At 36.0% G+C, this 13,587-nt stretch overlaps 1 long non-coding RNA gene across 7 annotated transcripts in view; it reads left to right on the top strand.

Moving 5' to 3' along the window:
* LOC148224916 (uncharacterized) overlaps positions 1 to 13,554 on the top strand; it is a 60,466-nt gene extending 46,912 nt beyond the window's left edge. For 4 of the 7 annotated variants that reach the window (XR_015801753.1, XR_015801749.1, XR_015801751.1 and 1 more), the window contains 3 exons: positions 883 to 8,602; positions 9,722 to 9,954; positions 13,115 to 13,554. This is a non-coding gene — a long non-coding RNA (uncharacterized LOC148224916). The remainder of the gene's footprint in view (positions 1 to 882; positions 8,603 to 9,721; positions 9,955 to 13,114) is intronic. The other 3 variants (XR_015801750.1, XR_015801755.1, XR_015801754.1) reach the window with 3 other exon arrangements.
* The last annotated feature ends 33 nt before the right edge of the window (positions 13,555 to 13,587 follow it).

The following is a 13,587-nucleotide window of genomic DNA, read 5'->3' on the forward strand; positions in this document are numbered from 1 at the left end:
AATAGTAAAGCAATATCCAAAATTAATGTGATAAAACATTGTTACAAATCATTTATGAAGAGTCTTGAAAGCTCCTTTTGTGATGAAGTGACATTATATATCCACTGTTTTTCCTCTGAGATCAGTCAAGGTTCAAGCACTGTCAATAAAACAACATTCACAGTGACTTACCCATCCTTCATGTAGTGGCAGACATCATCAATCATTTCCCCTTCAAGAAAAGTTCAGATCTGTCTACGTGAGTTCTATTTGAGTGAACATAACTATTGTATTTGAGTATCTTATAAAAAGGAACATTAAGACACGGCTGAACAAGCTAACTGTGTTTATCTCTACTCTCCAAAAATTTAGTGAATCCATTTTTCCTTCTTCTTTTTTTAAACTTCAGTCTGTATTTCTGTTTTGAGCTTCTTTTAAATAATAAGCAAGTATAATTTAGATTATGTTCTAATGATCCTATCATCTGGGATTCACAATTTTTTGACTAACATGTTCCAGTTTATTTTTTCAATTTTGTAATATGCAAGACTGTGAGGAAATCAGGATCATTAATCAATAGAGACTTTTAAGTAACTTTGTATTTGTAAATAAAGTAAAAATACTTTCCATAGCTTAGCACATGAAAATTACTAAGTAGACATGCATTAAACAGGAAAAAGCAAAATAGCACTAGTGAAAGAAGGAGATTCTTTTTATCCTGTACTGTTTGAAAGCAAAGAACTTCACAAGCTCTCTTTGATTAACAGTATTCCTCAAAAAGTACTGTAGTGTAGTCCTTAACCACAGATCTCAAGTTTTATCCTACCACTAGAATTAGTCACTCCTGTCTCCTTCTTTGGAATAAAATGTTCTCATTATTTGTCCTCTATTTGTTGATTTCAGACTCCAGTGAAGATTACTAGTTGATAGTGATGCCTGGCTACAGAATAACCTACTGCCTGTTGCTTGCTTCTGAAGAGACTATGTTACAGCAGAGGCTGAAGAATCTTCACTATAAGGAGAAGAAATTACCTCAAAGGGGAAGCACCTCATTCCTACTGTCATAGCAAAAGAAGTAATCAGATGAAATATTCATTCAATACATTAATTAAACTGTGCCCTTACCAAATCTATGAAGCACATTTTTCATGATCCTGACTACCACTACCATAGACTACTTAGAAACACTGATGTCCACACGTTGGTCATCTAAATGAAGCTATTATCCAGTATCCCCAGAACTCCTTACTTTCTCTGACATAAACAGAATGTTCCTTGGGAATCATATAGCACAAGAGGAAAGGAAGAAAAACAACTTAACAGTTACTTGGTATTATTTCTTTCCTGGAAAAAACAATGGATACTCCCTAGTTGTAGACACTCCAGACAGTTTGTTAACTTGTTTTCAAACAACCATAATTTTCTACATGCTATTCTAAAATATACCTTCACAGTTTGTTTTGGAAAAGCCAGATGTGTCACAGATTTATTCTGCTAACCACAAGGAATATGCTACTGAATATTGCATGGTTTCTGTTGCTCTTGTTATTTTAAAGGCCTTTTGTCTGGAAAGCTTTAAACTTACTCCTCATGGAATGATATCTGGCTATGGTTTTCCCAAAAGATTAACTCAGAATTTTAGAAGTTTTCTCCAAGAAGCAAGCAGATAGCTTTTAACAGTCTGAAGAAATTATTTTAGATCAGTGGACAAGTATTTGGACTTGTGCACAACTATTTGGATAGCTGAGCTATCAAAATCTCCTAGTAGTTTAAGATAGTGGTGCTAGACAGCATTTGTACAAATAGCACCATGCCATGCCATGCCATGCCATGCCATGCCATGCCACGCTGTATGGTTATTTAATTTTATTTGCATATATGACTCTGCCCTGAAACAGACTCCTGGCAGGACTGGTAGAACTATGGAGAAAGAAGCTGGAGCTGGTTTGCTGGAAGGACTTGTGAAGCTTGTGGAAGGGATGCAAGCTGTGTCAGTTTGTGGAAAAATGCAGCCCTTGGGAAGAACTGACATTGGAGAAATTATTGGAGGATTCCCTCATATGGGAGGGACCCCACCCCAGAGCAGGGAAAGTGTGAGGAGTACTTCCCCTGAATAGGAAGGAGCAGCAAAAACAACTTGTGATGAACTGACTGCAATCTCCATTCCCTGTCTCCTGCACTGCTGGTAGGAAGAAATTTGAGAATTCATCAGTAAAGTTAAGCCCAAGAAGAACGGACGGGCCAGGGGAAGGTGTTTTTAAGATTTGGCTTTATTTTTCATTCCTCTGTTTCGATTTGAGTAATACCAAATTAATTTAATTTCCCAAAGTTGAGTCTGTTTCGTCTATGACAGTAAGTGGTCAGTGATGACTTCCTGTCCTTATCTTGATCCTTCCATTATATTTTCTACCCCCTGTCCAGCTGAGGAGGGGAGTGACATGGTGGCTTTGGTGACCACCTAACATCCAGCCAGGGTCAATCCATCACACATGGTCTCACTAAGGTAGAGGTGACTCCTCTATTTTGAATCTTAACTAGTACTGTGTATAGTGGACAGGGGCACCAAATTACCGTGTAAGGCAAGAAAACAGAAATACAGGAAATATAACCAAATTCTTAGAGAACAAAGCTGATATTTTTTAGATGAAAGGAGGTACAAATCTCAGGCGACAGAAAAGGAGAAGTTTGAGATTAGTCTGTGACAACAGATGTCAGACCATATTTCCAAAAAGTAATTTAGTTTAGAAGAGATTTTGAAGTTTCTGAATTCCACTGCTTTCTTTAGTTGAACGATTAGTACAAGAGAAGCTGATTGTAATAAACTGAAAATCTTCCACCAGTTACATTAGGCTTTGGAACAAACCCAGGTTTTTATGATATATGTTCGTAATTTGCAAAGTCCCATTTCCCTTTCAGTTATACTATCTCATAAACCAGATCTTGTAGATAATTATACAGGCCCAAAATTCATAAGCAGTAGTCATAAAACTGTTGAACCCATCATGTAAAAAAACCTCAGAAAAACAACTGCTCTGTGACTGCTCTGAGCTGCAGTCAGAACTGAAACCTCCCTCTCGTTCTGAATGAGCCCCAGACACAGTGCAGCATCTCCTGATATCAACCACTGATGGGAGGCTGTGGGATTAGGGACATTAAAGCACACACCCATCTCACATGAAATTCTATTCTTAGTATCAGAAACAGTAAAAATATAAATGCATCAATGACTTAAGTGGAAAATGGATAGAAAGAATCTTTTCAAATACACAAGTGGAGCTGGCTACTATCACTAGTGTCTTGCCCAAAACTTCCATATAATTTCTTTTTGTACTCTTAAATTATGGTTTGGCAGAAGAACATCTGCAAGTGAACTGTAGTAAGTAATGGGTTTTTATGTTATCCTCTATCAGATGCCATTTATAAAATGAGTTCTGTAGGGGTACTGAAAAAGGGCAAATCTCATCGATTGCTTATGTTTAAACAGAAAAGCAAGCACCTGAATAACACAGAGAATAATTCTTTCCAGAGACAGAATTACTTCTTTTCTAGTTTGAATAATACACCATTTTTCTGTACTGATAACTTCTTACAAGAATAATTAATGGTCATGTGTTTTATTATATAAATTATGATTAAATTTTTAGAATCACAACATGTGGCTTAGGATATTCTTGCAATATAATTTATGCAGATTTTATTAAAGAGTCAGACTAATATCTTTCTAAAGATATGGAATAGTCAATTACACTGTAATTTCTAATGACTATGGGGAACTCTGAATGCTCGATGCCTAAAATTATAATGATGTGTTGCTGTAGTCATTATGTGAAGATTACCACTTTGATGGGGTGCACTGACCTCGTTTTTATCATTGCTTTTCTTTTCTTTAAAGCCATCTCCACTATACATAACACACAGATGTTTTTATAATAGTTTGGAGATAGGGAATTTATTTTTATAAATAATGAGATTTTTTCTTTTTTATTCATATATCTTTTGACTCACAATAATCAGTGAGATAATTAAAAGCTAAGAATTTTTTAAAAGTATCTATTTACTATATAAATTTTGAAACAAGCCTTTCGTTGATTCCAACAATGGAACATGCAGTACAACTGCAGTAATATTTTTATCTGCTGATATGTGATTTACCTGTATTTACTATCATTATCTGATCTATATAAGAGGCAAAAAGACTTCTGAATTGAATCTTCCTTCACTGAGAATATGTAAAAAAAATATTTATTCATGATATTAAGTTCACCATTGATAGGGGCTGCAGCAGACAATCTGATAATACACCAGTGACAATGTATACCTACCATGGTTAATAGCTGTCATTTTTTGAAATCGTCACTGTATTTCAAGTCTGAATCGGTCCTGTTTTGAAATTGTAAAGGAAGAGCAGCATATTGATAGTCACAAAATAAGTCTTTCAGGATACGTATATTGAAGGTTATGGTTCACATATTTTATTGTTTTTACATATATATTTTAGGAAAAATACCCGCAAAATTTGCTTATAATAGAAGAAGTTGGTGGCAGCAACATTTGTCAATTGAAAATTTTCTGAGGATTGCCTGTTATTCTTTTTTTTTTTCTTTTTTCTTTCTTGCTTAGAATATATAGGCTTTTTTGCAGAAGACATATTGAGTTATTAGTCAAGAGAATTGCACACCAATACTTCTTTATCCGAATGTAAGCAGACTAATGATCTTTTGATATAGAGTCCTTCACACCAAGACACCTGGACACTTTAAATTAATATAATAAGTAATACCAGGAGGCTGCAGTTTCTTAGCCCTTGGAGAGTGGAATTTACTGGAACATAGATTAGGGTAACCACTGGGAAAAGTCTTAGACCATTTCACTTTAGCACAGCATAAATTCTCAAGCATGGATCCCAGTGTTTTACTAAATAAAAATGTCTCTTGAATTCAGGTTCTTTCCAGACAGTGATTTCCCAGCCTGCAGTGAGTTTATATCATATATCACTGAGCTTCAGTCCAACTTATCCAAGACAATGTGATAGTTGCAAGACTGAAAACCACATTAATACTATTTGCAAACCATTGTCATCTAAAGTTTTGCTTATTCTTTTTAGATTTCAAATAGGAACAGGTTTTGGAAATGTAAGTAGACAAAATAAATAAGTTTCAGAACACTGTAGCTTCATGAATTTTGACTGTAAGGCTTTCCTTTCTTTCAACAATTAATATTTTTTTTCTCCAGATCGTCAACTTATTCCCTCAGGTACAGTGATGGCGAACTATGATATATAAAGCACTCTGTAGATTCAAAGCCAATTGTAAATTTATTAATAATCCTTGCAGATCCACAGTTTTGCTAACCCTAAGAGAGGCATAAAAGTTAGTCTGTTCCCTGGGGGTGTGCTGGCAAACAGTCACGACATTCCTTTTTCCAAGAAAAATAATGCAATACTATAGAATCACTTCTGTTATGTGAAGGCTTTCTTTCTGTCATCAGAGCAAGTGAAACATAAATCACGTGCGTGATAAACCACATAAAGAAAAAGAAAAATGACATCTTTCTAGCCGAATTATTTCAAAGCCCAGTTAAATAAATCGATGATAATAATCAAGGATAAGAGGAAAAAAGGTATCTTAAGCACAAATTGATTCATAAGAAATTTAAATTGTTTAAGATTAATAAATTTGAGATTCATTTTTTAGGCTATTTTTTTTCTAAAGATCTTCAAACAAATTGAGATATTACCAATTTTGAAGACATGGTTAATGAATATTATTTTAAAACCAACAAAAATCCAGTAAGGGTTTAGTTCTGAAGGGAAACAATAAAACAAACAGTCCCACTCAATTCTTCCCTCCCTCCTCCCCTAAACACAAGAATAAAACCTCCCTCTTTTTACACTGTGTATTTATAGAGAAGTAGCTGTGTAGCTAGTTCTTCAGAGAACCATTTTTCTTTAGAGGAATCCTATCCTATCCTTTTTGTTCTTAAATGAATAAAATTTAAGGGTAGCTGCTAGATGATATGAAAAGGTGAAGGAAACAAACACATAACTCCAGAAGGCCTCCTGGGGACAAATATAGAGAAGCTAAAGCCAAAGGATATGCTATCTTTGATGGATTGACCCTGGCTGGACACCAGGTGTCCACCAAAGCCACTCTATCACTCCCCTCCTCAGCTGGACAGGGGAGAGAAAATGTAACAAATGGTTGGTGAGTTGAGATAAGGACAGGGGGAAATCACTCAGCAGTTACTGACATGGGCAAAACAGATTTGACCTGGGGAAATTGGCCTAATTTATTGCCAGATAAGGAGTACTTAAGCAATTACGAGTCACACATCACAAGACGTGAGCCATAGAGAAGTTCATGGGACCTGGAGTGGACCACTCAGAGTGCTGAGTGGTCTGGATAATGACACTGGAAATCTGTCATCTTGAAAGGGTGGCAATCATGGCAATCAAGGACAGTGGTTGGTAACCAATCACTTCCACCCTACATGATTCTGTGAAATGGAGTTCAGTCATTCTTGGCCAAGGAATTTCTGTCTTCAGGAAAATAGAATGTGAAGGGGGTTGCCAACCCCCTTTCCTTTCATGAGAAAATGGAAATTTCTATTTTCTACTGGATGGGTACTAAATACTTTATTGTACAGGAAGAGGCACTAAATGAGAGATGGCAGGTCATAGAAAATTCCGGAAAAAAGGTTTAAAGGGAAAAGTAGAAAAGTAAATAATCAACCTTTTGTCATGCCTTTAGGGATAATTTTTTGGGTGTGACTAGAACTCTTGCAGAGCTTAAGAAAAAGTAAAAATAGAGATGCTGGACCCAGCATGCAAATTGCAAGAAGCTCTAGAATACATCAAGCTTGTTTTGCTTTCTAAACTTACAGAAAAACCAAATCTTGTACAAGACTAACTTACAAGTTTGGTTGGTATGCCTATGAAACAAATTTTATCTTAGAATTTGTTTGGAAATTTTTGACGATAATGATTGGTGGAAAAACCTTGTTTTTATTTTGCCACTCTCATGGTGAAGAAAAAAAACTGCAGAATGAAAGAATATAAGCATGAAAACAATGGCAATGCAGAATTTTTTTCTAAAAAATCAACTATTTTCTTTTTCTGAAGTACCATGTCAGTTATATCTAGAGAGTCAGAAATGTGAAGGTCCACACTCTCAGAGTAGTCCACACTTTGTTGGTTCTTACCACAATTCCCTGAAAAATAAGCTAAGAATAGCAGGAGCACTGCATAACATTTACATAGAAAGAATTATATGTGCTTGCAAGGACAGTATTTGTTTTCTTCTATGTACCCAAATTTTACAATAGAAAATGAGTGAGTACTGAACCATGAAGTTCAACTCAGAAGCAGAGTACAGGGTCAAATGACTATTTTCTTACAAAGAGTCCAAGTTATGATTTATTGCTGCAAACATTAACTACTCAAGCACTAGTATCAGCAGACAGAAATCTGATTTGCTTTCAGAAATTATGTTAAAAATGCATTTTTTAAAAGTGGTATTTCTGTCCTGAGTATTCTCCAATTTTTGCTGGGGCTTTTTTTGCTTATAAGGAATTATCATATTTTTTGCAGTATGGTCCCTAACACTGATGATATTCCCATCTGTGAGCCCAGGAAGCCAAAATATTTCGACACAAATTTTCATCCAGAAAAGAAAAATGTCATATATGCCACACATAAATAAGGATAATACTTTTCCTTGGAAGATAAGGCAGCCTAAATGCAACCCGAATTTTCCTTTTTCGAGAACAATAAAGAATTCCCTATTTGTCAAAGCTTTTTGTTGGATGCTTTTTGAGTTACTTTTCTTTGTTTAAACTTCTTGATTCAAAATGCTGACTGAAAAAGGTAAGCAGAACAAAATCTCAGTATTGATTCTGAGCAGAAACTAGCTACTACATCTAGAGTCTTTATCTGGTGATACTTCTAGACACAAACTATCCTGATGCCTTCAGCCCAAGCATGAGAATAACTTCCCACATTTATGTATTTCTGATTGCAATATTCTTCCTGCAGTTGCAAGAGACTTTATTCAAAGAATAAACTGGAAGATGTCTATCCTGAACCAAATCTAAATATTCTTTACTCTTGATATGACTAAAGACCAAAAAAAAAAAAAAGACCAAAACCCATGAAGTATAAAACTGCATGAGAAAAAACCAGACTTACTCTGTTTAAGAATTTTATATTTTTTTTCTTTAGTGAATTGTTTGTTTTTATGAAGCTGAAGTGTTAACTTGACATTTTCTTCACTTTAAGACTGAAATCTGCAGTGAGAGTTGTAAAGTTCCTCTCTGTGTCTGATGACTCTTGTCTCTTTTATTTCCTTCTTTTCCACACCATTGTCTTCTGTTTAGCCTGGCATGCTTCTTATTGAAAGCAAACTTTAACTTCCTATTTTTTTTTTTTAATTAGCCATGTGGTCAGCTTGAAAGCCTCTGGAAGATGAAAATCCCATATCTAGAGATCAACAACTTCATTTGAAAAATTTTGAATCCAGGAGGAAAAAAAACCCAACAAAACAGAACTGAAACCAATCAAAAAAAAAAACCCCACCCCAAACCAAACCAACCAACCAACCAACCCGGAAAAAAAAAGAGCAGTCTGGTAATTTCTTCACCCTATATTTTTGTCAAAGAAAACAAATCAAATCATTATGCCTCAAGCTCAATATTTATTTCTTTCTGTATTTCTGCTATCAATAGCATTGTTACTAGGTAGCATATTTGGTTGTACCTCAAAAAAAGTGATATTATAATAAAGGAAGGAAAATGAAAGGCCATATAGGAAGGCCTATTAAAATGCACATCAGGAGGTGATTTAGTTTTTTTGTGGGTGGATAAATTTACCAACATTTCAGCCTTTTAATGCATATTCTTTATTTTATTGTTAAAATGGAAGATTAGCATCTTACAGGGTGCTCCATGAAAACTAAATCAGTGTTTCTTTCTCTGACAGATTGTTTTGAGTGAGATTTTATTAACTTTTTAGTTACATGAATGGAATGAAATGTAAATATATTATGAGCTTTACATACATCTAGGTTCACAAAAAATGAAGTAGTTTTATTGAAGTTATTTTTGAGAATGAAAAGGAGAGGAGCAATTTATTCCTTGAAATGGTGGTTGAACAGATGTTATTTAAATAAGTCTACTGAAGGAAAGCCTACTAATTATAACACTTTATATATATTTTATACTACTTTTTTTTTTAAACAATAAAAAATGCATGTTTTGGATACTAAATTTAGGAGTTTTGAATAAGAAAACCACTAAAAAAATAGACTTCATGTCAATAAAGAATATAGAGAATACAGAAATTGTAATAATAGTTTAGGACAATATACTGATGGCTAAAATGCTCAGAATTTCCTTTGAAAATGTAATCCTAACCTGGGAGGCTAAACATGCTGGATCTATGTTAATCACTCTAGGCTGCCTTAATAATTAGTAGAAAGAAGTTACCACTTTCAGGAACCTATTCTTCTCATCATATAATATGTGCATATAATCTTGGAGATTTTTTCCTTTAATAATTTTTATTTGTGATATTGTGTTTAAGTAAGTCTAAGATCTTTATTTTTTCTTTTTAGAAATCTAATGGCAGCAATTAAATAACCTAGTTCTCATAGTTCTTCACTACAAAACTAATTCGAATGCATTTAACAATTTTATTGACACAGACATAATCTTGTTGAAATAAGTTTGTTCATCTTTCCTGTTCCAGATTCAAGATATCTATGTATTCATCTAGATCAATTTCTGAGATAAATTCAGAAAGCACGATAAGCCATTGGATTTTTAATCCAGCTACAAGACAGAAACCTACTTTTATCAAAAATATTCAACAGTGATCTTGCCGGTATCTCAAATTTCATGCACCTCTGGATCAAAATCTTGCATTCTAAGCCCTCAATTTCCCCCCCATAACAGCAAGTACATTGACAAAGAAAACCTTAGGTAAGCACAGGACCTTTATTTCTGCTGGTGTGCTTACAGTTATTTACATGTGTGATTGTTGTGGGAATCAAGACATCTGTGAGACTTTGCAGAAAGGATAGACTGAGGAGAAATAAGGGCTGGACAAAAAGTACCCAGGTCTATTTGATCTAGTAACAAAATAGTTGATGCAGGAATACATACATATTCTAGTTTCCTGTTATGGTTCTTTGTAGAAGCAAATGTCAGAATAGGAAATATACAAAGGAATTGTGTCTGTGGAGTTCTGGTTTTGGAATCTGTCCAAAGTGGAAACCAGATATAAATTTGGACTTGTATTTTTACTGAAATGTGAAAACTTCAGGAAGAAATAATTCATCACATCAAAGTTTTATTTACTGGTACTTGAAATGAAGATGTTTCTAACAAACTATTGAACTATAATTCTCAGTACCTCAGCTATTGAATATATTACTGTGAGCAAAGGCTCAATCAGGGAATTCAAGGGATTTACTCAAACAGTGCAAGATTAGGATGTAATTTCTGCCAACACTTGGAAAACAGGGCAAGTTTCTACTTGTTGTTCTAGAATAAACTTGAACGGTCTTTGGTTACTTGCTTAAATATTTTTTTTCCCTAGAAATTGAAATTAATTCCTCTGTAAAAGGCTAGTATTTGAGTAAAATAATGTTAGAAAAATATTTTAGTTGATGGAACTTTGGGAATAAATTAAGGGGGTTACTGACTTTGAAATATCTAAAATAAGTTGAGGAAATGAAAAACTAAAATTAATAATACATTTGGGGTTTTGAAATCAACCAGTGTCAAAAATATTTGGAATATAACCTAATAAATCATACAATAACTAACCTAAAGACAAGCAAAGGGATGAATGAGGAGGAGCACAGAGAGGCATCACAGGACTGAAGAAGGAGAAGACAGACCAGCCTGGGGATGTGAGGCTCAGACAAGCCTGCTGGCTGACCAGAGTCTGCACACAGCCAGACGCTCTTACACACAGCCCTGGCTGCCCCATATCCCTTCCTTCCTCCCCATCCCCTTCCCACTATGCTCCCTCCTAAGTTTTGCACAGTCCCACTGACACTCAGTTCAAACATCACAGATCCCCATGTTATTGTTTTCTCTTTCCTGTCATAAAATCGTGGAATGGCTTGGATTTAAAGAGAGTTTAGTCATCTAATTCAAACCCCCTGCCTTGGGCAGGGACATCTTCCACTAGACCAGAGTGCCCACAGCCCAATCCAGCCAGGCCTTGAACCCTCCCAGGGATGCATCATCCACATTCTCTACACATGATCTAAGGGAATTCTTGTGACACTTCCTAGCATTTTTATCCCTTATGTATACTGTAAAATCCTTGCCCATATAGAAGAATGTAGCAATCATAATAATAGAAAATACATGTGGTATATTTCTACCAGAGTAGTTTAGAAATATGATGAGACAAGAAAACTACCTTTTTATGCCTAGAGTGACCTGTAAACAAGACCATATATTTTGCAGTCAAAATTATTTAACTTTGTAATATCCCCTTTCTTTCCTCATGTGTGATGAAAATGCTGTCTTGAGAATAACAAGGTATACGGGAAATAGGTATTCGACAATACAGTTATGAAAAAAATACTGTTTCTGAATAAGTGATAATAGAAAGACCATATGTGGTTAATATCGCAGATTTCTTGTTTCTACCTTCTGAATGAAATTCAATTTCTTGGGAGTATTATATATATATATGTATCTTGTACATTGGATGTTTTGCTTAGTACAGAGAGGAACCCTCTTTCCTTTGTGGTACTTCAGCTGTTGTGTTACTCCTTATTTATAGCCCAAAGTTCCATGGACTTTTTTGGCTGATGTCTTATACTCTGCTGCAGCTTCTTGAATATGCTACAGTGTTTTTCACTATTGTAGTTAATTTTGTAGACTCTCTTGCATTTTATATATCTCTCTTTTTTTATCTCTTTCTTACTGTGTTGCATTTCCTTGGCTAATTCTCACTTTAGTATCTTCTTCCCATACTCTTCCAATCTCCACAGGCAACCATGCTGATAGTGTAACCTGTTACCTCTTTTTTTGCCATTTGACCAAAATAATATGGAAACAGCACGGTGATTTTAAAATAGTTTATGATTTTTAGTATTTCCTCCTCTTTAATTAAAATTTTAATATTAACATATTAAATGGTGCAAGAATCACACTGTGCAAGAATTTCGCCTTGCAAAACAGCAATATATGTTTTAATTTCCTTTTTTTAGTGAAGTCTTATATTGTGTGTATAATAATTATTAACACAGCACTGTTGAAAATCTTAGAGGTTGCAAACTGCTAGGGGCTGAGGAAAGGAGGTTCACTGGTCCTTGGCTAAATGTTGTAGTTCCATGTGCCCAAGTTCACAGAGCAGCAATGATGAGCCCAGCCTAAGACACACACACACTGCAATAGCACAGCCAACCACAAAGCTGACAGAGGCAGAGAGCAGAACCTTTACAGGCATCTACAGAAACAGGACAGATGCTGTAGTCTTGCTTTTCCTCTCCAGATTATCAGGAGTGAAGCCCACTCTAAGACACACATGTGTTTCTCTGGGAGCTGGTCTTTGATATGCAGCCCATCTAGCACCTAGCCCCCAGTGTCTCTCTTCCAGTTCCTGACACCTGGAGCTCCCAGGCAAAGGTATTTCATGGTCCTACTCCAGCAACTAGAGCTCAGACCTTCTTTCTACTTTCTATGTCAAGGTTCACTTGTATTGACAGACAGAGTGGACAGGGCAGCCACATAGAAGAAAGGTAAGACTAGAACTTGATAAGAAAGTGAGACAGAGGGCACTGACCAGATGCAGATTTCTCACTCAAGTGTACTGTCTAGAACTAGATTATACACATCTGGACCCTTTTATCCCCTTGTTCCGTCTCTTTTTCCATGCTTTTTCCTCCCTTATGCACCTTGTTCCCTCCTTTACCCTGCCTTTGTCCCTTCCCTTAAACATTCCATTTTAAAATTTACTCGATCCAAAATGCACTTCTCTCTTGTCCTCCATAATAAGTTCTAATTTTTTTGAGGTGTTAACCCCTTTCAGTCTGGAAAATATTCTGGATTTTTATGTTTTTGTTGCCTCCTCTTAATTGGTAACTTACAGAGAATTTTTTTTTTGTGGTCTTAGGAACAGCTAAGTGAGCCGAGACTCCTCTGCAGGCCATGGTGAGACCATGGTGAACCAGGCTGTCCCTCTGCAGCCCATGGGGGATGCAGAGATCCACCCACAGCCCATGGGGAAGATGTCTATGCCAGAGCAGGTGGATGCCTGCAGCAGGCTGTGATCCAGTGGGAGATCCAGGAGACAGGGCCCTGGTTCCAGTCTGGAGCAGCCTGTCCTTGGAGGACTGCACCCCATAGAGGAGTGACCCTCACCACAGCAGTTTTGGGAGCACTGTGTGCCCGCAGGGGGAATTCACATTGCAGAAGGTACAGTTTGGCTGCTGCTCTTGAGAGCGGACCCACATGAGAATCATCTCCCATGGGAGGGATCCTGTTGCAGTTATGTCAAGATGGACACGACTGGCATCATCACCAGTCCTTTATTAAAAAACTTTTCATGCCTTCTCTCAAGCAACTCTAACTCCTTTCCTCATAGGC

This window comes from Sturnus vulgaris, chromosome 2, assembly GCF_052056855.1.
Source record: "Sturnus vulgaris isolate bStuVul1 chromosome 2, bStuVul1.hap1, whole genome shotgun sequence".
In the NCBI taxonomy this organism is placed as follows: domain Eukaryota; kingdom Metazoa; phylum Chordata; class Aves; order Passeriformes; family Sturnidae; genus Sturnus; species Sturnus vulgaris.